Source organism: Macaca thibetana, chromosome 16 (genome assembly GCF_024542745.1).
Source record: "Macaca thibetana thibetana isolate TM-01 chromosome 16, ASM2454274v1, whole genome shotgun sequence".
In the NCBI taxonomy this organism is placed as follows: domain Eukaryota; kingdom Metazoa; phylum Chordata; class Mammalia; order Primates; family Cercopithecidae; genus Macaca; species Macaca thibetana.
In genome coordinates this window covers 23,542,500-23,565,652 of record NC_065593.1, presented here as the reverse complement: position 1 = coordinate 23,565,652, position 23,153 = coordinate 23,542,500, and the positions used below count along the sequence as shown (strand labels likewise).

The following is a 23,153-nucleotide window of genomic DNA, read 5'->3' as shown; positions in this document are numbered from 1 at the left end:
CACCATGTTGGCCAGGCTGGTCTCGAACTCCTGACCTCAGGTGATCCACCTGCCTCGGCCTCCCAAAGTGATGAGATTACAGGTGTGAGCCACTGTGCCTGGCTTGGCCCAGGCTGGTCTTGAACTCATGGGCTCAAGTGAGCCACCTCCTTTGGCCTCCCAAAGTGCTGAGATTACAGGTGTTAGCTACTGCCCCTAGCCTTGGAACATTTTTTTTTTTGAGATGGAGTCTCCCTCTGTTGCCCAGGCTGGAGTGCAGTGGTGCAATCTCAGCTTACTGCAACTACCACCTCCCGGGTTCAAGCAATTCTTCTGCCTCAGCCTCCTGAGTACCTGGGATTACAGGTACACCCCACCAAGCCCGGCTAATTTTTGTAGTTTTAGTAGAGACGGGGTTTCACCATATTGGCCAGGCTTGTCTCAAACTCCTAACCTCGTGATCCGCCCGCCTTGGCCTCCTAAAGCGTTGGGATTACAGGCGTGAGCTACCACGCCTGGCAGAACATTTTTAAAAAATCTTTGATTTTTATAGAAAGAACCTGTTCAAAACTTGCCAGACACCGCACACGAGAAGTTTCCAGAACCACAATGATGAAAAAAACTAAAACTGACCGAAGAAAATGGGCAAACAGAACTGACCAACAGAACAAACAGAACAAAAATACCCCAGGCTAAACTGTCTCAAAATCAAGGTCCCAGTTGACCAGAGGATTCTAAAGAAACTCATGTGGCCAAGAGTGAGGAGACCCCAATGCCTGAGCAAGTACCCAGAGTGGAAGGAAAAACAATTCAGATATTCAAACCACAGTCCCTGCCCACTGGCCCCTCACGCTGTCAAGAGTGAGGCAAAGGGCTTCACAGCTTTATGGGGCAGAGAAGAGAGTGATGACAATAACTTGAATAATGGGAGGAGGGGGATTTTTTTTTTTTTTTTTGAGACAGAGTTTCACTCTTGTTGGCCAGGTTGGAGTGCAATGGCACGACCTCGGCTCACTGCAACCTCCGCCTCCCGGGTTCTAGGTGATTCTCCTGCCTTAGCCTCCTGAGTAGCTGGGATTACAGGCATGTGCCACCATGCCTGGCTAATTTTTTTGATTTTTAATAGAGACGGGGTTTCTCCATGTTGGTCAGGCTGGTCTCGAACTCCCAATCTCAGGTGATCCACCCTCCTCAGCCTCCCAAAGTGCTGGGATTACAGGTGTGAGCCACTGCACCTGGTGAGGAGGGGAATTTTTATATTTCAACTTTTTGTTTTCTCTTCCCTTATAGGGGAAGAGGAGAGAGTGGTAGCTTGAAGTTAAGGAGAAAACAGTGATTTTTTTTCTTCTTCTTTAATGTAGAAAACATCTAGGAATGGCAGGCTGTCATGAAAAAAATGCCAAATTTGGCCAATTCCTAAAGGGAGGTGGGCGCTTGTGTGGGTTGGTTATGAGAGGTACCAGCCTTGGGTGTTGCAGCCTCTTGGAAGAAAACACTCCAGATACAAATATTTGGGGGTGAGAGAGTAGAAGGGGGGCCAGAATGGGGAACCCTTAAGTGGTACCAAAATTAGCTGCCGCCTGCTCCCGGCTGGTGAGTTCCTGGGGTGTAGAGAGTAGCAGAGAAGGAATTGGGGTCAAAGAGAAAATAGAGATGCTGATTAAAAAAAAAACAAAAAACTCTACTCAAGGCTCCATGGCCCTGGGTCTGAAGAGTAGAAAACTGCTAAGTGTCAATTACAGTGCTTTCTTGAGTCATCCCCCACTGAACCTGAGCTCAGTTCTGGTGGAGAATCAATGCTGCCTGGACTGGGGGTATGGGCTGGTGGCCCAGTCTAGACTCTTGGCTCCCAGGGGAGAGGGGAAGGGGGCGTCCCCTGCTGGAGACTATATATATGACAACAGCATATATTCCTGTATTTGAACCACTGTGGGTTTTCTGAGCCATTTCCCTACTTGAATTTCTTTTTTTTCTTTCTTTGAGGCAGAGTCTTGCTCTGTCACCCAGGCTAGAGTGCAGTGGCCCAATCTCGGCTCACTGCAACCTCCGCCTCCCTGGCGGTTCTTCTGCCAGGGAGATTCAAGCGATTCTCTTGCCTCAGCCTCCCAAGTAACTGGGATTACAGGCACCCACCACCACACCAGCTAATTTTTAAAATTTTTAGTAGAGACGAAGTTTCACCATCTTGGCCAGGCTGGTCTTGAACTCCTGACCTCGTGATCCACCTTCCTTGGTGTCCCAAAGTGCTAGGATTACAGGTGTGAGCCACCGTGCCTGGGCCCCTACTTGAATTTCTTACCACGGGCAGAATAGTGGATTTTTCCCCTGCCAATCATTAATTCATTATATACAATATGGTTATCCATAGAAACACCCCTACTCCAAACTCAGACTATGTGGATGGATGAGGCTTACTCCAGGCAGGGAGCACACAACCCGGAACCAACTCAATCAGCATATAACATTCTCTTGCCCATGATGATTGTTTTAGGGATGGGCATATAACCCAAGGAGATAAAAGGTACAAGGAGAATTTTGCTTCTTTCCCACTGGAGCTGGATGTAAGAAGACATAATATCTGGAGCTGCTGCAGTCATGTCGATACCAGAAGGGGAGAGCCAACCCAGAGAAAGATGTCATTTATTCACTCACTCAACAAAAATCGATTGAGTACTTGCTATGTGCCAGACACTGTTCTAGGGCTTAAGTCACCCACTTCAGCCTTCCAAAGTGCTGGGATTTCAGACATGAGCCAACATGCGCAGACCCCATCTGCTTCTCTCTCCTCTATCTTCACTACACTATTTTGTTTTTCTTTAATTAATTAATTTATTTATTTTTGAGATGGAGTCTTGCTGTGTCGCCCAGGCTGAAGTGCAGTGGCACAATCTCTGCTCACTGCAACCTCCACTTCCCAGATTCAAGCAATTCTCCTGCCTTAGCCTCCGGAGTAGGTGGGATTACAGGCGTACACCACAATGCTTGGCTAATTTTTTGTATTTTTAGTACAGACAGGGTTTCTCCATGTTGGCCAAACTTGCCTCGAACTCCTGACCTCGTGATCCGCCTGCCTCAGCCTCCCAAAGTGCTGGGATTATGGGCATGAACCACCACGCACAGCCCACTACACTACACTATTTTAGTAAGAAAGATAAAGTTACACCTTGTAACTTGGGGTCAGGGAAGTTTTAGATTTTTTCTTTTTCCTTTTTTTTTTTCTTTTGTCATTCAGGCTGGAGTGCAGTGGCACTATCTCAACTCACTGCAACCTCTGCCTCCGGGGTTTAAGTGATTTTCCTGCCTCAGCCTCCCGAGTAACTGGGATCACAGGCATGTTCCACTACACCCGGCTAATTTTGTATTTTTAGCAGAGACGGGGTTTCTCCATGTTGGTCAGGCTGGTCTCAAACTCCCGACCTCAGGTGATCCACCCACCTTGGCTTCCCAAAGTGCTGGGATTACAGGTGTCAGATACCACGCCCCGCGCTAATTTATTTTATTTTATTTTATTTTTTTTTATTTTTTTTGAGACGAAGTCTCACTCTGTCGCCCAGGCTGGAGTGCAGTGGCGCAATCTCCACTCTGTGCAAGCTCCGCCTCCCGGGTTCACGCCATTCTCCTGCCTCAGCCTCCCGTGTAGCTGGGACTACAGGCGCCCGCCACCGCACCCAGCTAATTTTTGTATTTTTAGTAGAGACGGGGTTTCACCGTGTTAGCCAGGATGGTCTTGATCTCCTGACCTCGTGATCCGCCTGTCTTGGCCTCCCAAAGTGCTGGGATTACAGGCATGAGCCCCCGCGCCCGGCTAATTTTTAAATCTTTTGCAGAGACAGAGTCTCACTATGTTTTTTTTTTTTTTTTTTTTTTTTTTTAAATGGAGTCTCGCTCTGTCACCCAGGCTGGAGTGCAGTGGCCGGATCTCAGCTCACTGCAAGCTCCGCCTCCCGGGTTTACGCCATTCTCCTGCCTCAGCCTCCCGAGTAACTGGGACTACAGGCGCCTGCCACCTTGCCTGGCTAGTTTTTTTTTTGTATTTTTTAGTAGAGACAGGGTTTCACTGTGTTAGCCAGGATGGTCTTGATCTCCTGACCTCGTGATCCGCCCGTCTCGGCCTCCCAAAGTGCTGGGATTACAGGCTTGAGCCACCGCGCCCAGCCAGAGTCTCACTATGTTGCCCAGGCTGGTCACAAACTCCTGGCCTCAAATGATCATCTGCCTCGGCCTCCTCAAGTGCTGAGTTTACAGGCATGAGACACCATGCCTGGCCTTTCCTCAGATATTTTTGTTCTTCAGTTGGTTGAATTCCTAGATGCTGAACCCTTGGATATTAAGGGCCAATGCTGAGCAGGAGAGGGCTGTGGGGTTAGTAGAGGATTTTCTTTTCTTTTTTAAGAGGAAAATTTTATTCTACTTGAGATGGAATCTGGCTCCCCTAGGCTGGAGTGCAATGGTTGAATCTCACTGCAACCTCTGCCTCCCAGACTCCAGCAATCCTACCTCTTCAGCCTCCCAAGTAGCTGGGACTACAGACACAGGCCACCACACTCGGCTAATTTTTTGGTAAATTTTTTGTACAGATGGGGTTTCACCATGTGGCCCAGGTTGGTCTCGAACTCTGCCTACTCAGCCTCCCAAAGTGCTGAGATTACAGGCATGAGTCACTGTACCCGGCCTGAACATTTTTTTTTGTAATTAAAATAATTTTTTTGACACACAGTCTCACTCTGTTGCCTGGGCTGGAGTGTAGTGGAGTGTAGTCTAGGCTCACTGCAACCTCTGCCTCCAGGGTTCAAGTGATTCTCCCACCTCAGCCTCCCAAGTAGCTGGGACCACAGGTGTGCACCACTACATCCGGCTAATTTTTGTATTTTTGGTAGAGACGGGGGTTTCACCATGTTGGTCAGGCTGGTCTCGAACTCCTGACCTCGTGATCCGCCCACCTTGGCCTCCCAAAATGCTGGGATTCAGGCATGAGCCACCACACCTGGCCCTTATTTATTTATTTATTTTTCTTTTTGAGACAGCGCCTTGCTCTGTCACCCAGGCTGGATTGCAGTGACGCAATCTCGGCTCACTACAACCTCCACCTCCCAGGTTCAATTGATTTTCCCACCTCAGCCCCCTGAGTAGCTGGGATTACAGGCATCCAACATCATGCCTGGCTAAATTTTGTATTTTTGTTGAGATGGGGTTTCACCATATTCACCAGGCTGGTCTTGTACTCCTGACCTCAGGTGATCCAGCCACCTCAGCCTCCCAAAGTGCTGGGATTACAGGTGTGAGCAACCACACCCAGCCTATTTATTTATGTATTTTGAGAGGGAGTCTCACTCTGTCACCCAGGTTGGAGTGCAGTGGTGCGATCTTGGTCCACTGCAACCTCCTCCTCCTGGGTTCAGGCAATTCTCCTGCCTCAGCTTCCCAAGTAGCTGGGATTACAGGCATGAGCCACCATGCCCAGTTATTTATTTATTTATTTTTGAGACGGAGTTTTGCTCTTGTTGCCCAGGATGGAGTGCAATGGCACGATCTTGGCTCACTGCAACCTCCACCTCCCAGGTTCAAGCGATTCTCCTGCCTCAGCCTCCTGAGTAACTGGGATTAAGGTATGTGACACCATGCCTGGCTAATTTTGTATTTTTAGTTGAGATGGGGTTTCTCCATGTTGATCAGGCTGGTCTGGAACTCCCGACCTCAGGTGATCTGCCCCACTCGGCCTCCCAATGTGCTGATATTACAGGCGTGAGCCACCATGCCCGGCCTTAATTTTTATTTTTATTTATCTATTATTATTATTATTTTTTGAGACACAATCTCCCTCTGTCCTCCAGGCTGGAGTGCAGTGGCATGATCTCGGCTCACTGCAAACCCCGCCTCCTGGGTTCACCCCATTCTCCTGCCTCAGCCTCCGGAGTAGCTGGGACTACAGGCACATGCCACCACGCCGGGCTTATTTTTTGTATTTTTAGTAGAGATGGGGTTTCACCGTGTTAGCCAGAATGGTCTCAATCTCCTGACCTCATGATCTGCCCACCTCGGCTTCCCAAAGTGCTGGGATTACAGGGATGAGCTACCGTGCCCGGCCTATTTATTTATTTTTTCTTTCTTTCCTTTTTTTTTTTTTTTTTTTGAGACGGAGTCTCGCTCTGTCGCCCAGGCTGGAGTGCAGTAGCGCAATCTCGGCTCACTGCAAGCTCCGCCTCCCGGGTTTACGCCATTCTCTTCCCTAGGCCTCCCGTGTAGCTGGGACTACAGGCGCCCACCACCACGCCCAGCTAATTTTTTTTTTTTTTTTTTTGAGATGGAGTCTTGCTCTATCGCCCAGGCTGGAGTGCAGTGGCACCATCTCGGCTCACTGCAAGTTCTGCCTCTGGCTTCACTCCATTCTCCTGCCTTAGCCTCCCGAGTAGGTGGGATTACAGGCACCCACCACCACGCCCAGCTAATTTTTTTGTATTTTTAGTAGAGAGGGGGTTTCACTGTGTTAGCCAGGATGGTCTCGATCTCCTGACCTTGTGATCCGCCGGTCTCGGCCTCCCAAAGTGCTGGGATTACAGGCTTGAGCCACCGCGCCCGGCCGTATTTTTTCAATAGAGACAGGTTTTCACCTTGATGGCCAGGCTGGTCTGGAACTCTTGGCCTCAGGTGATCCGCCTGCCTCACCCTACCAATGTGCTGGGTTTACAGGCATGAGCAACCTTGCCTGGCCACTATTTTAAAAATTTTTTGTAGAGGTAGGTCTCCCTATGTTGCCCAGGCTGGTCTCTAACTGCTGGGCTCAAGCAATCCTTCCAATCTGGTCTCCCAAAATGTTGGGATTACAAGCATGAGTTACTATGCCCAGCTTTATTTTTATTTTTTTTAACATTCCTCACTGAGCACTCAACTTGTCATCTTTTTTTCTTCTCTTTTACCCCCTTACGTTATATCTTGGGCCTTATGTGTCCAAACTCTGAAGAGAGGAGACCAGCGCTGGAGTTGAGAGAGAAAAAAGAGCCGTGGTGATGAGGAGAGAGTTTAGTCTTGTACCTCCTCTTCCCTTTGGTTGCTGTTCATTGCCTGCTGCTTTCAAGTCTGTTTTGTTGAATTCTCAGGACTCAGTTGAGCTTAGTCTCTTGTCAGGCTATGCCAAAGCAGCACAGCAGTCTAGGGACTGTAGTCTAGGGACTGACAGTTGGGCCTCACTGGACTAAAGGTCTGGTTTTCCTTTCCCAGTTTGAAAAAGGGCCAGGCTCACAGTGAGAGCTGGAAAGTAGGGGACTATTTGCCTGCAAATTTCTCAATAGCACACACGCCATGCCTAGAACATTTCTGTCCAATAAACAGCATGTGCTTGATAAACGTACTGAACTTAGCGGTGTCCCCAGTGCATTCTAGGTGAGGTCACCTCTTTTTGATAAGGTCCGCAGGACTTCATTGCACCTCCTGGCTAGTAGCGTATTCTAGGATGGGAAAGCTGCCTTTACATAATTACTCCTGATACATTCTAGACACGATCATCTTCTTGAAAGAGACCCAAATTTGACCAAGCATGGTGGCTTACGCCTGTAATCCCAGCACTTTGGGAGGCCGGGACGGGCGAATCATTTGAGGTCAGGAGTTCGAGACCAGCCTGGCCAACATGGTGAAACCCCGTTTCTACTAAAAATACAAAAATTAGCCGGGTGTGGTGGCGTAAGCCTGTAATCCCAGCTACTCAGGAGGCTGAGGCAGGAGAATCGTTTGAACCCGGGAGGCGGAGGTTGCAACGAGCTGAGATCGCGCCACTGCACTCCAGCCTGGGCAACAAAAGCGAAACTCCGTCTCAAAAAAAAAAAAAAAAAAAAAAAAAAGACCCAGGCCGGGTGCAGTGGCTCATGCTTGTAATCCCAGCACTTTGGAAGGCCAAGGCGGGCGGATCATCTGAGGTTGGGAGTTGGAAACCAGCCTGACCAACATGAAAAAACCTGTCTCTACTAAAAATACAAAATTAGGTGGGCGTGGTGGCGCATGCCTGTAATCCCAGCTACTAGGGAGGCTAAGGCAGGAGAATCGCTTGAACCCGGGAGGCAGAGGTTGCTGTAAGCCGAGATCGCGCCATTGCACTCCAGCCTGGACAAGAGCGAAACTTCGTCTCAAAAAAACAAAAACAAAAAACAAACAAACAAAAAACCCCCAAATTTATCATCAGTGGTCACCTCAGAGCACCTGAATTCAGGCCTTTAAGTGCAAGTAGGATGCAGAATTCTGGAAGGGCCAGTAAGTGTATGGCTCCTTGGCAAGCGCGATCCAAGAGTTTACTAACCTAGGCACAGTACTCCAGAGGCGTACCCTGCGGCAGCCGCCAGATTCTCTAAGCCTCAGAATTCTTCAAGGCCTGTTTCATGTCCACTAGAGACCCAGGGGTCGAGACCATCAGGCACTGAGGAAGACGCCCCCGGCAGGGGCTGCGCAGGCGCGTGCGGCCTGAAAGGGCCCAGGCGCTCCACGCTGCGCAGGCGCAGGAGCGGCTCCTGCTAGTCCCGACAGCGGCGCCGGTGACTGAGGGGCCGGGACGTGGCGAAGTGGTGGCGGCGGGCGGCAAAGGAGCAGCCATGAGGGCCGGGCCCAGTCACCGACCGTGAGTAGTGGTGGAGGGGGAGTGGACAACGCGTGGGAAGAGGGTAACTTGGCGGAAGGATACATGACTTTGTGGGGGTGGGCTCTGACTGTGGGAGACGGAAGGGCGTGGGGGAGGTACAGTTTGAGGTGATGATGGGAGAATTTGGGACACAGGTGGCCGCAGAGCTGGACAGGTTGGTGGAATGGGAAGGGTTTGCGTGCTGTGGAGTGAAACAGCCCATTTGTATCATCCCTTCCTCTAGGAGCTTTTGGTCGCCTCTTCTTTTCCGCTTATTTCAGAGAATGATCGCGAGGGGAGGGTGGTAGAGGATGAAAGCTCTGTTGGAGCTGAAGAAGCCACCTCTGAACCAGGCAGAGGAAGGGTCGGTATCCTGGAGTAATAGGCTGGTCTGGGTAGAGGATGGGAGTCGGGAGCCCTCTTTTGAAAGCTGGGAGGGGTCTAGGGAAAAGAGGTGTAGGGGCTTAGAGTCAGGCAGGTTCGAAAGGAAGTCCACCATTGATAAAGCTGCTAGGTAACCTTGAGCAGGTCCCACTTAACCTTTCTGAACACCAGGAAGATGTCATGCTTCAAACGGGCTATTGCAAGCATCACCTATGTAATTGAGATTGTTTATGCAAATTGTGAATTGTAAGTACTATGCTGATGTTAATGTGTCACCAACAATATACTGGAAGTTAGACCTTACCATTGTTAATGGAATGACTGATTTCTCTGTTAAGGTAAGAAGCATATTGTTTGTAAAACCTCAGTAGACACATATGTGTTTTCTGTATGGGCATAGCAGATCATGTGCAGAACTACCAGTTCTGTAATGTGACGAATTAGCCATCAGACTTCTGTAGGAAAAATACCGTACTCTTTGGCGTTTTTACAAACGGTGTGCAGCTCCTCACCCAAAAGGATGGAGGGCCAATCTGTTAAAATACTTACTGAACATAGCTAACTCAGGTTGCCTTGTAATATAGTTGGCACTAACGTGCTTTAAAGAGTTGAGAAAAGGCCGAGCTCTGTGGCTCATGCCTGTAATCCGAGCACTTTGGGAGGCTGAGGCGGTCAGATCATGAGGTCAGAAGTTCGAGACCAGCCCGGCCAACATAGTGAAATCCCGTCTCTACTAAAAATACAAAAAATTAACCGGGTGTGGTGGCGGGCGCCTGTAATCCCAGCTACTTGGGAGGCTGAGGCAGGGGAATCACTTGAGCCCGTTGGGCGGAGGTTGCGGTGAACTGAGATAGCGCCATTTGCACTCTAGTCTGGGCAACAGTGCGAGACTCTGGGAAAAAAAAAAAAGAAAGAGTTGTGAAAACTAGTTTGAGACAAGCTGGGAGGGCTGCCCAGTGAGGGATGTGAAAATACAATTTGTTTGTTTTATTTTATTTTTGAGACAGAGTCTTGCTCTGTCACACTCTGTCACCAAACTGGACTGCAGTGGTGTCATCTTGGCTCGCAACAACCTCCACCTCCCAGGTTCAAGCCATTCTCCTGCCTCAGCCTCCCGAGTAGCTGGGATTACAGATGCTCACCACCATGCCTGGCTAATTTTTGTAGTTTTAGTAGAGATGGGGTTTCACCATGTTGGCCAGGCTGGTCTTGATTTCCTCACCTCAGGTGATCCACCCACCTCGGCCTCCCAAAGTGCTGGGATTACAGGCGTGAGCCACTGTGCCTGGCTATTTTGTTATCTTTATTTTCATTTTATTTTATTATAATTTTTTTTTGAGGTGGGGAAAGGAGTCGTGCTCTGTCGCCCAGGCTGGAGGGCAGTGGTGCGAACTTGGCTTACGGCAACCTCCGCCTCCTGGGTTCAAGCAATTCTCCTGCCTCAACCTCCCTAGTAGCTGGGATTACAGGCACGCGCCACCATACCTGGCTAATTTTTGCATTTTTTTTAGTATAGTCAGGGTTTCGCCATTGCCGGCCAGGCTGGTCTTGAACTTCTGACCTCAGGTGATCCGCACCGCCCCCCCCCAGCCTCCCAAAGTGCTGGGATTACAGGTGTGAACCACTACGCCTGGCCCATTTTATTATTTTTAAATTATAAAAAGTTTTCCTTTGCAAAGGAGTTTCTGGCTGCTGTGGGGACCTGTCTCTATTTTGGAGGTCAGATATGCATACAGCAGCCCTCTAACTCTACTTTTTGTTACCCTGCTTATCAGTGGGATCTCCCAGGTGGAATATCTCAGAAGAGGAACCTAAGAGGTGTCTGGTTTTCCTGAGAGGCTGAAGAAACACTCCTGAGACGTTGTTTTTTAATGTAGACAAAGCAGAGGACAGTCAAACTATGTGTTTATGGAGAGAGAAAATGAGTTCTTTTAAATTTAATTTAATTTAATTAATTTATTTATTTTGAGACGGAGTCTTGCTCTGTCGCCCAGGCTGGAATGCAGTGGCGCAATCTCGGCTCACTGCAAGCTCCTCCTCCCGGGTTCACGCCATTCTCCTGCCTCAGCCTCCCATGTAGCTGGGACTACAGGTGCCCGCCACTGCACCCGGCTAAGTTTTTGTATTTTTAGTAGAGACGGGGTTTCACCGTGTTAGCCAGGATGGTCTCAATCTCCTGACCTCGTGATCCACCCGCCTCGACCTCCCAAAGTGCTGGGATTACAGGCGTGAGCCACCGCGCCCAGCTTATTTATTTTTTGACACAGAGTCTCACTCTGTCGCCCAGGCTGGACTGCAGTGGCGCAATCTTGGCTGCGTGCAACCTCCACTTCCCGGGTTCAAGCGATTCTCCTGCCTCAGCCTGCAAGTAGTTGCGATTACAGGCGCCCACCACCATGCCTAGCTAGTTTTTGTATTTTTGGTAGAGATGGGGTTTCGCCATTTTGGTCAGGCTGGTCTCGAACTCCTGCCCTCGGGTGATCCGCCTGCCTCCGCCTCCCAAAGTGCTGGGATCACAGGCGTAAGCTACCAAGCCCAGCGAGAAAATGGTTTCTAAAATAGAGATGCAGACTCCTTTTAAAAGGACATAGACGCTTCAGCTTTGCTGGCTCTGAGGATTGAGACCTTGAACTGTCAAGGCCTTTTGGAAATCAATGAGTGGTTTGTCTTTTACCTGAGTAAAGGTAGGGAGGGGCTATACTAGGTTCTTGAAGATTCACAAATAAGGGGAGTGTATTATTTTATAGGAATGGTGAAAATGAACCTGGTTGTTTTTAACTTCTGGTAAAATGTGTTTCACTTTTCTTTCTTTAAGATAATGGTTTTAAAAAGAAAGCATTTGTTACTATTGTGATGGGTCATTACAAAAATTTATTCCATCTTTGACTACTACATGGAGTAGAGTATAAAATGTTATACATTAAGTAGAGTATAAAGTGTTGAAGCTGGCCTAGCCATCTTATTTTATTTTTTAATAGTTGGACATTTATTTTTAATGTTGGTAATGCATTTTTACCCCTACTGGAAATTTCCATCAGTTCAAATAAGCCCATAAATGCCACCCATGTTACGTTAAAATAATAGAGGTTTGTTCAGCTGTAATGAGAATTTCCTGTCCTCCTCTCCTTCTATTCTCTTTTGTATTTGTGGTTACTTTTATGCAGTAAATGACCTTACAAAATGAGGATTTCTTCCCCTGGGAAAGAAAAAGGGGTGGACTAGTATCTTGATTGCCTGTTGTGTGAGAAGTTTTTCCAAAGTGGGACAGGAGCTTTGGAGATTTAAGGACTTCCTGTGAATCTCTGACATAGCAGGGGCTAAAAGAAATATTTATTGGCTTCTTCTTATTATTATTTTTTTAATATTTTGAGACGGAGTCTCGCTCTGTCGCACAGGCTGGAGTGCAGTGGCGCGATCTCAGCTCACTGCAAGCTCCGCCTCCTGGGTTCTCGCCATTCTCCTGCCTCAGCCTCCCGAGCAGCTGGGACTACAGGCGCCCGCCACCATGCCTGGCTAATTTCTTTTGGTATTTGTAGTAGAGACGGGGTTTCATTGTGTTAGCCAGGATGGTCTCGATCTCCTGACCTCGTGATCCACCTGCTTCGGCCTCCCAAAGTGCTGGGATTATAGGTGTGAGCCAACATGCCCTGCCTTGTTTTATTCTATTTTTTTGATACCGAGGTTCACTCTGTTGCCCTGGGTGGAGTGCAGTGGCGAGATCTCAGCTCATTGCAACGTCTGCCTCCTGGGTTCAAGTGATTCTCTGGCCTCAGCCTCTCGAGTAGCTGGGATTACAGGCACACGCCACCACACCTGGCTAATTTTTGTATTTTTAGTAAAGATGGGATTTCACCATGTTGGCCAGGCTAGTCTCGAACTCCCGACCTCAGGCGATCTGCCTGCCTTGGCTTCCCAAAGTGCTGGGATTACAGGTGTGAGCCACCACGCCCAGCTGAAAATCTTTTTTTTTTTTTAATTCTATTTATTAATTTGTTATTTTTTTGAGACAAGGTCTCACTCTGTCGCCCAGACTGGAGTGCAGTGGCGCCATCTCAACTCACTGCAACCTCCGCCTCCCAGGCTCAAGCAGTTCTCCTGCCTCAGCCTCCTGAATTGCTGAGATTACAGGCACGGCACTAACTGCCTGGCTAATTTTTGTATTTTAAGTAGAAATGGGGTTTCACCATGCTGGCCAGGTTGGTCTCGAACTCCTGACCTGAAATGATCCACCCACCTCTGCCTCCCAGAGTGTTGGGATTACAGGTGTGAGCCACTGCACCCGGCCTAAAAACATTATGTTTAAAAACAAAATTATTGGTCGAGCATGTTGGCTCACTGCTGTAATCCTAGCACTTTGGGAGGCTGAGGTGGGTGGATCATTTGAGGTCAGGAGTTTGAAACCAGCCTGGTCAACATGGTGAAACCCCGTCTCTACTAAAAATACAAAGATTAGCTGGGCATGGTGGTAATCCCAGTTACTTGGGAGGCGGAGGCAGGAGAAGCGTTTGAATCCAGGAGGTGGAGGTGGTAATGAGCCAAGCTCGTGCCACGGCACTCTAGCATGGGCGACAGAGCGAGTGAGACTCCGTCTCAAAAAACAAAAAACAAAACAAAATAAAAAGAAGTATTTAATATCTACTTCTGTCTTATTACCTCTCAAGGTCTTGATTGTTTCCCTGTCAAAGCTCTGTGACTTATAGTGAAAAGGACTACAATTTAACAAGAAAAATACTAACTTTTCTTTATTAAAGATGAATTTAATACAAGGAGGGAAATAAGTAATCTGCTTTGCTGGTTCAATTTTTGTTTTAATTTTTATTTATTTATTTGTTTACTTTTTGAGATGGAGTCTCACTCTTGTCGCCCAGGCTGGAGCGCAGGGGCGCAATCTCGGCTCACTGCAACCTCTGCCGTCTGGGTTCAAGCTTCTCCTGCCTCAGCCTCCTGAGCAGCTGGGGTTACAGGTGCCCACCACGATGCCTGGCTAATTTTTGTACTTTAGTAGAGATGGGGGTTTTGCCATGTTGGCCTGGCTGGTCTCGAACTCCTGACCTCAGGTGATCAGCCTAAGGGAGGAGACCACCCCTTATATTGTCTTATGCCCAATTTCTGCCTCCAAAGAAAGAAGAAGTAAAAACTAAAAGGCAGAAATGAAATCCATAAGCAGACAGCCCGGCGCCACACCCTGGACCTGGTAGTTAAAGATCTACCCCCGACCTAATAGGTTATGTTATCTATAGATTACAGACATTGTATAGAAAAGCACTGTGAAAATCCCTGTCCTGTTCTTTTCTTTTTTTTTTTTTTTTTTTGAGACGGAGTCTCGCTCTGTTGCCCAGGCTGGAGTGCAGTGGCTGGATCTCAGCTCACTGCAAGCTCCGCCTCCTGGGTTCACGCCATTCTCCTGCCTTAGCCTCCCGAGTAGCTGGGACTACAGGCGCTCACCACCTCGCCTGGCTAGTTTTTTGTATTTTTTTAGTAGAGACGGGGTTTCACCGTGTTAGCCAGGATGGTCTCGATCTCCTGACCTCGTGATCCGCCCGTCTTGGCCTCCCAAAGTGCTGGGATTACAGGCTTGAGCCACCGCGCCCGGCCGTCCTGTTCTAATTACTGGTGTATGCAGCCCAGAGTCACGTACCCCCTGCTTGCTCAATTGATCATGACCCTCTCACGCAGACCCCCTTAGAGTTGTGAGCCCGTGAAAGGGACAGGAATTGCTCACTTGGGGAGCTCAGTTGTTGGAGACGTGAGTCTTGCCAAAGCTCCCGGCCAAATAAAGCCCTTCCTTCTTTAATTCGGTGTCTGAGGGGTTTTGTCTGCACCTTGTCCTGCTACAAGCCCACCTTGCGGCCTCCCAAAGTGCTGGGATTACAGGTGTGTGCTGGCTCAATTATTAAATGGTGGTTTGGTACAACACTGGATCATACTATTTCATGGGAAAATACAGGTCGTTTAAGAAGTGATTTAGGGCCAGGTGCGGTGGATTACGCCTGTGATCCCAGCACTTTGGGAGGCCGAGGCGGGTGGGTCACAAGGTCAGGAGTTCGAGACCAGCCTGGCCAATATGGTGAAACCCCATCTCTACTAAAAATACAAAAATTAATTGGGCGTGGTGGTGGACGCCTGTAATCCCAGCTATCCGAGAGGCTGAGCAGGAGACTCGCTTATCGCTTAAACACAGGAGGCGGAGGTCGCAGTGAGCAGAGATCACGCCACTGCACTCCAGCCTGGGCAACAACAGAGGGAGACTCTGAAAAAAATAAATAAAAATAAGAAGTGATTTTGGTCTGCATGGTGGTTCATGCCTGTAATATCAGCACTTTGGGAGGCCTAGGAGGAGGATCACTTGAGCCCAGGAGTTCCAGACCAGCCTGGGTAATATGGTGAAACCCTCCCTTTACAAAAAATTAAAAATGAGCTGGGTGTGGTGGCATGTACCTATAGTCCCAGCTACTTGGGAGGCTGAGGTGGTAGGATCACTTGAGTCCAAGAGATCAAGGATGCAGTGAGCAGTAATCCGAGCTGTAATCACACTATTGCACTCCAGCCTGGGAGACAGAGTGAGACCCTATTTAAAACAACAACAAAAATAAGTGTTGTGTTTAAAAGATTTACTTGGTTACCAATTTTCTGGGAACTGACCCTGAAACTAGTTGGGAAAAATATGCAAATCTAGAAACAACGTAAGTATCAATTTGCGAATTTGTGTAATGTCTTTTTTTCTACCAGTAAGCCATAACTAGGCTTGAATCGTAAGCTTTGTGGGTTCTGTGGCCTCGTTGAAAAATGTTGGAGTTGATCCTTTCAGCAATCAACTTCAGCAAATATTTAAGTGTCTATCGTGTGTTATATCTTGTGCTAGGCGCTGGGAGGGAATTAAAATATAAATGACAAAATCATTTTTAAAGTGTTCACTGTTGGCCGGATGCAGTGGCTCACACCTGTAATCCCAGCAATTTGGGAGGCCGAGGTGGGCAGATCACGAGGTCAGGAGTTCAATACCATCCTGGCCAAGATGGTGAAACCCCGTCTCTACTAAAAATATTAGCTGGGCGTGGTGGCAGGCGCCTGTAATCCCAGCTACTTGGGAGGCTGGGATTGAGAATTCCTTTTTTTTTTTTTTTTTTTTTTGAGACGGAGTCTCGCTCTGTCGCCCAGGCTGGAGTGCAGTGGCCTGATCTCAGCTCACTGCAAGCTCCGCCTCCCGGGTTCACGCCATTCTCCTGCCTCAGCCTCCCGAGTAGCTGGGACTACAGGCGCCCGCCATCAGGCCTGGCTAATCTTTTGTATTTTTAGTAGATACAGGGTTTCACCGTGTTAGCCAGGATGGTCTCGATCTCCTGACCTCGTGATCCACCGGCCTTAGCCTCCCAAAGTTCTGGGATTACAGGCATGAGCCACCACACCCAGCCTTTTTTTTTTTGTTTTTAAGGCTAGCCAAGTGAAGCAGTGGGAATGAAGAAGCAACAAAGAAATTTGTAACTTGTTGTATCAATTAGTTGTAAAAAGCAGCCACATTTTAATTAGAGACCAGCACATAAATAGTTCTGAGTCAGTACAATAAGTGCTGTAATAGAGATCTGTACTAAGTGCTATGGGAACATTAGCTCTGCCTTGTAGTGGGAGGGGAAAGTTAGAGAAGACTTCCTAGAGAGTCAGTTGGGTCTTGAAGGAGGAATACAATTTGGCTGAGTCAGCCAAAAAAAGGATTGGAAAAGTGACTGTTTGAAGTGAGAAAAATAGCTTGTACAAAGATACAGATGTGCAAGAAGTATGGACATGTGGACTAGTTTAATGTGGCAAGATCATGGGGTATGAGGAAGGAATAGAAGGAAGTGAGGTGAGAGATGGGTTGGAATCCAGTTATGGGTGACCTTAGTAAGGGGTCTGAATTTTATTTTGTAGGTGCTGAGGAGTCATGGAAGAGTTTTTAAACCAGGTAAGGAACATGTTTAGATCACTATTTAAGTAGAAGTAACTGTTGACATTGTAGAAGTTAGATTTTAAAAGGCACAATTGATTGTAGGGAGACTAGTTGGTTGGGAGACTGGTGTGATGACTTGAGAGATATTGAAGATATCAGGCACAGTAGTCATGGTGGAATTGTAGACAGATTGAATAACTTTTTAGGAGAGTAACTAAAAGGATCTCATTGACTTTATATTGGGGAATGGGTAGAGAAGAAGGAGTTGTCAACGATGGAGTTGAAATTGCTGGCTTGGACAATTAAGTGGAATGTGATGTCATTAACCAAGTTAGGGAATACAAGAGTAAAAGAGGTTATTACATTTGAGGGAAATAAGTTTGATTTTGGTGTGTAGTATTTGAGGTATCTGGGAAATCCAATAGCAAATCCAATAGGCTTCCGGATATATATATATAGGTCTTGAGTAGAAAGGTTCAGAAGGAAGATACAGATTTAGTAGTCATTGACATATTAGTAGTTAAAGTCAGATTGATGACCTTGTGAGTCCAAGCTTCAGTTGCTTTATATGTTGTTCATTCATATCTTTGAGAGATTAGCCTTGCAGGAATGTGGCATGACAACTACTACTTCATAGTACAGTGCTAGTCCTTTTCCTTATTTTTCAATTTTTTTTTTCTGTGAACTTTTTTTTTTTTTTTTGAGACAAAGTGTCACTCTGTCGCCCAGGCTGGAGTACAGTGGCACGATCTCGGCTCACTGCAACCTTAGTCTCCGGGATTCAAGCAATACTCCTGCCTCTCCCAAGTAGCTGGAACTACAAGCTCACACCACCATGCCCAGCTAATTTTTGTATTTTTAGTAGAGACGGGGTTTCACCATGTTGGCCAGGGTGGTCTCAAACTCCTGACCTCAGGTGATCCACCTGCTTCGGCCTCCCAAAATGCTGGGATAACAGGCGTGAGCCACCATGCCCAGTGGAACTTGTCTTTTTTTTTTTTTTTTGAGAGGAAGTCTCCCTCTGTCGCCCAGGCTGGAGTGCAGTGGGGCGATCTCGGCTCACTGCAACCTCCGTTTCCTGGGTTCAAACTCCTGACCTTGTAATCCGCCTGTCTCAGCCTCCCAAAGTGCTGGGATTACAGGCCTGAGCCACCGTGCCTGGCCCCTTTCCTTTTTTTTTTTTTTTAATAGAAACAGAGTCTCACTGTGTTGCTCAGGGTGCTGTCCAAATCCTGGCCTCAAGTGATCCTCCTGCCTCAACCTCCCAAAGTGCTAGGATTTTAGGTGTGAGCCACTGTGCCCAGCCTTTCTTTTTTAACTGGCATCACTTTCCACTTTTTTGGAGGATTCTTTTTATAGCTTGTTTGCAAGGTAGGACATCCTGTTTTCAACTTCTCCCCCTTCTTGCTGTTATTCAAAGCAATTGGTCTTTTTTTTTTTTTTTTGAGACGGAGTCTCGCTCTGTTGCCCAGGCTGGAGTGCAGTGGCCGGATCTCAGCTCACTGCAAGCTCCGCTTCCCGGGTTCACGCCATTCTCCTGCCTCAGCCTCCCGAGTAGCTGGGACTACAGGCGCCCGCCACCTTGCCTGGCTAGTTTTTTTGTACTTTTTAGTAGAGACGGGGTTTCACCGTGTTAGCCAGGATGATCTCAATCTCCTGACCTCGTGATCCGCCCGTCTCGGCCTCCCAAAGTGCTGGGATTACAGGCTTGAGCCACTGTGCCCGGCGCAATTGGTCATTAAGAACAAAAACTTACGTATTGCTCTGTCTGTGCTAGGAGCTAAAATATAAGTATTTAGTGTTTTCTCCTTCATACCCACCTAGAGTTTATGTCCTGATGGGAGAAACAAGTTAACTCTCAATCACAGAGTTAAGAGTGATGATAGAGGTCTTTAGAGTGTAATGAAAATATGTTAACCCTTAACCCATATTTGGGGAGAATCAAGGAAGGCTTGTGGATGGAGGATTGTCCAAAGACCTGAAGGATGAGTACGATTTAGGTGAAGAGTCAGAGGAAGATCATTGGCAGCAGAGGGACCATTGTTTGTAAAGTACAAGAAGCTTAACATTTTATTGTCACTGTTTGGAATGAATAGCTTGTCTTTTATGAAAAATGGGTTTTCAACTCTGTTGTACTAAAGAATGATACATATTTTTATATAAAACATTTTTCTTTTCCTCTGGACAACTGCAGGAAATCTCATAACAGCTGTGCAAGTGAAAAATTAGAATCTTGAGCTGGGCGCAGTGGCTCACGCCTGTAATCCCTGTACTTTGGGAGGCCAAGGCGGGCGGATCACGAGGTCAGGGGATCGAGACCATCCTGGCTAACACGGTGAAACCCTGTCTCTACTTAAAATACAAAAAATTAGCTGGGCGTGGTGGCGGGCGCCTGTAGTCCCAGCTACTCAGGAGGTTGAGGCAGGAGAATGGCGTGAAACCCGGAGGCGGAGCTTGCAGTGAGCCGAGATGGTGCCACTGCACTCCAGCCTGGGTGACAGAGCGAGACTCCGTCAAAAAAAAAAAAAAAAAAAAAAATTAAAAAGAAGAATCTTGAAAAATAGATGTTAGATTTCTAATCCTTCTAATACCTCCATCTTTTTTTTCTTTTTTTTTTTAGACAGAGTCTTGCGGTGTTGCCCAGGCTGGAGTGCAGTGGCCTGATCTCGGCTCACTGCAAGCTCCGCCTCCCGGGTTCACGCCTTTTTCCTGCCTCAGCTTCCCGAGCTGCTGGGACTACAGGTGCCCGCCACCATGCCTGGCTAATTTTTTTGTATTTTTAGTTGAGACGGGGTTTCACTCTGTTAGCCAGGATGATCTCAATCTCCTGACCTCGTGATCCGCCCGCCTTGGCCTCCCAAAGTGTTGGGATTACAGGCGTGAGCCACTGCATCCGGCCCTGCATTGTTTTTTTCTTTTTCTTTTTTTTTTTTTTTTTGAGATGGAGTCTCGCTCTGCCACCCAGGCTGGAGTGCAGTGGCCGGATTTCAGCTCACTGCAAGCTCCGCCTCCTGGGTTCACGCCATTCTCCTGCCTCAGCCTCCCGAGTAGCTGGGACTACAGGCGCCCGCCATCCGGCTAGTTTTTTGTATTTTTTAGTAGAGACGGGGTTTCACCGTGTTCGCCAGGATGGTCTTGATCTCCCGACCTCGTGATCCACCCGTCTCGGCCTCCCAAAGTGCTGGGATTACAGGCTTGAGCCACCGCACCCGGCATTTTTTTCTTTAAGTAAATCTAGGAAGCTAACCCCTACTTAAAAGGAGACACTTTGGCCGGGCACGGTGGCTCAAGCCTGTAATCCCAGAACTTTGGGAGGCTGAGGCGGGTGGATCACGAGGTCAGGAGATCGAGACCATCCTGGCTAACACAGTGAAACCCCATCTCTACTAAAAATACGGTAAACTAGCCGGGCGCGGTGGCAGGCGCCTGTAAGTCCCAGCTACTCGGGAGGCTGAGGCAGGAGAATGTTGTGAACCCGGGAGGCGGAGCTTGCAGTGAGCCGAGATCATGCCACTGCACTCCAGCCTGGGCCACAGAGCGAGACTCCGCCTCAAAAAAAAAAAAAAAAAAAAGTAGACACTTTGTGGGAAAGTTTAAAAAGTCTTTGACATGGTCAGGCATGGTGGTTCATGCCTGTAATCTCAGTACTTTGGGAGGCAGAGGTGGGTGTATTGCTTGAGCCTAGGAGTTCCCAGGTTTGAGACCAGCCTGGGAAACATGGTGAAATCCCATCTCTACAAAAAATACAAAAATTAGCCGGGTATGGTTGCTCACACCTGTAATCCCAGGTACTCTGGAGGCTGAGGCAATAGGATTGCTTGAGCCCAGAAAGTGGAGGTTGCAGTGAACCAAGATCACATCACTGCACTCCAGCCCGGGTGACAACGTGAGACCCTGTATCAAGGAAAAAAAAAAGTATTTGACAAACTGATTCTAAAATTTATATGGAAAGGCAAAGGGACTAAAATAAAATAGCCAAAACAATTTTGAAAAAGGACAACAGAGTTGGAAGACTAATACTATCTGATTTCAAGACTTACTGAAAAGCTATAGTAATCAAAACAGTGTGGTGTTGGCAGAAGGATAGATACATAGATCAATGAACAGAACAGAGGTTCAGAAATAGATTCAGGCTGGGCATGGTGGCTTATGCCTGTAATCCCAGGACTTTGGGAGGTCGAGGTGGGGGATCACTTGAGGTCAGGAGTTTGAGACCAGCTTGGCCAACATAGTGAAAACCCATCTCTACTAAAAATACAAAAATAAGTGGGGCGTGCTGATACGCACCTGTAGTCCCAGTTACTCAGGAGGCTGAGGCAGGAGAATCACTTGAACCCAGGAGGCAGAGGTTGCAGTGGCTGAGATCATTCCACTACACTCCAGCCTAGGTGACAGAGCGAGACTCCATCTCAAAAAAAAAAAAAAAAAGAAAAAAAAGAAACAGGCTGGGCACGGTGGCTCATGCTTGTAATCCCAGCACTTTGGGAGGCCGAGGTGGTTGGATCATGAGGTCAGGAGATCGAGACCATCCTGGCTAACACGGTGAAACCCCGTCTCTACTTAAAATACAAAAAATTAGCCGGGCGTGGGGGCAGGCGCCTGTAGTCCCAGCTACTCGGGAGGCTGGCGTAAACCTGGGAGGCGGAGGTTGCAGTGAGCTGAGACCGCGCCACTGCACTCCAGCCTGGGCAACAGAGCAAGACTCCGTCTCAAGGAAAAAAAAAACAAAAACAACAGATTCACACTATTAAATATGGCTATTGATATTTGACCAAGGTGCAAGGGCAATTCAGTGGAGAAAGAATAGTCATCTCAACAATTACACCTAAATGTAATTTGTAAAATTATAAATTTTTTTATTATTTTGTTTTAATTTTAATTTTAATTTTTTTTTTTTTTTTTTTTTAAATAAAGGTGGGGTTTTGCCATGTTGCCCAGACTGGTCTCAAACTCCTGGACTCAAGCCATCTGCTTACCTCAGCCTTCCACAGTGCTGGGACTACAGGTGTTAGCCACCATGCCCGGCCTAAACTATAAGAGATTTAAAAGAAGATAACAGGTAATCCTTATTACATTGAGCTAGGCAAAGAGTTCTTAGATATGTCACCAAAAGCAAGATCCATAAAATAAAAAGTTGATACATTGGATTTCATCAAAATTAAAAACTTTTGCTTTGCAGTAGACTATCAAGTAGATGAAAATATAAGCAACACACTGGGAGAAATGTTTGCCAATTATATATCAGACATGCAGGTCATATTAGAAATGTATAAAGAGGTTGGACGAAGTGACTTACACCTGTAATCCAAGCACTTTGGGAGGCGAAGATGGGTGGATTACGAGGTCAGGAGATCGAGACCATCCTGGCTAACACATTGAAACCTCATCTCCACTAAAAATACAAAAAATTAGCCAGGCATAGTGGCTTGCGCCTATAGTCCCAGCTACTCGGGAGGCTGAGGCAGGAGAATCTTTTGAACCTGGGAGGTGGAGGTTGCAGTGAGCCGAGATCGCACCACTGCTCTGCAGCCTGGGCAACAGCAAGACACGCTCTCAAAAAAAAAGGTGCGGGCACGGGGGCTCGTGCCTGTAATCCCAGCACTTTGGGAGGGCGAGGCAGGTGGATCACAAGGTCAGGAGTTCGAGACTAGCCTGGCCAATATGGTGAAACCCCGTCTCTACTGAAAATACAAAAAGAATTAGCCAGGCGTGGTGGCACATGCCTGTAATCCCAGCTACTTGGGAGGCTGAGGCAGGAGAATTACTTGAATCTGGGAGGCAGAGGTTGCAGTGAGCCGAGATTGTGCCACTGCACTCCAGCCTGGGTGATAGAGCTAGACTCCATCTCAAAAAAAAAAAAAAAAAAAATGTATAAGGAGCTCAAAACTCAACGAGAAGAAAGCAAACAACGCCATTAAAAAAATGGGCTGGACCCAGTGGCTTATGCCTTTAATCCCAACACTTTAGGATGCCAAGGCAGGCAGATCACTGGATCCCAAGAGTTTGAGATCAGCCAGGGCAACATGGCAAAACTCTGTCTTGACAGAAAAAAAAAAATACAAAAGTTAAGTCAGTGTGGTGGCATGTGCCTGTAGTCCCAGCTACTTGGGGACTGAGGCAGGAGAATCGCGTGAACCTGGGAGGTGGAGGTTGCAGTGAGCTGAAATTGCGCCACTGCACTCTAGCCGGGGAGACAGAGTGAGACTGTGTCTCCTAAATAAATAAATAAATATGACCTAAGTATTTATTCAAGTGAAATAAAAATCT

The 23,153-nt window shown here is 47.5% G+C and overlaps 1 protein-coding gene across 3 annotated transcripts in view; it reads left to right on the top strand.

Annotated features, from left to right (window-relative positions):
* Positions 1–8,420: 8,420 nt before the first annotated feature.
* FAM222B (family with sequence similarity 222 member B) overlaps positions 8,421–23,153 on the top strand; it is a 97,522-nt gene continuing 82,789 nt past the window's right edge. The window contains exons 1-3 of one of the 3 annotated variants that reach the window (XM_050763201.1): positions 8,421–8,578; positions 16,868–16,901; positions 21,801–21,945. The gene's annotated coding sequence lies outside the window, so the exon portion shown is untranslated. The remainder of the gene's footprint in view (positions 8,579–16,867; positions 16,902–21,800; positions 21,946–23,153) is intronic. The other 2 variants (XM_050763200.1, XM_050763199.1) reach the window with 2 other exon arrangements.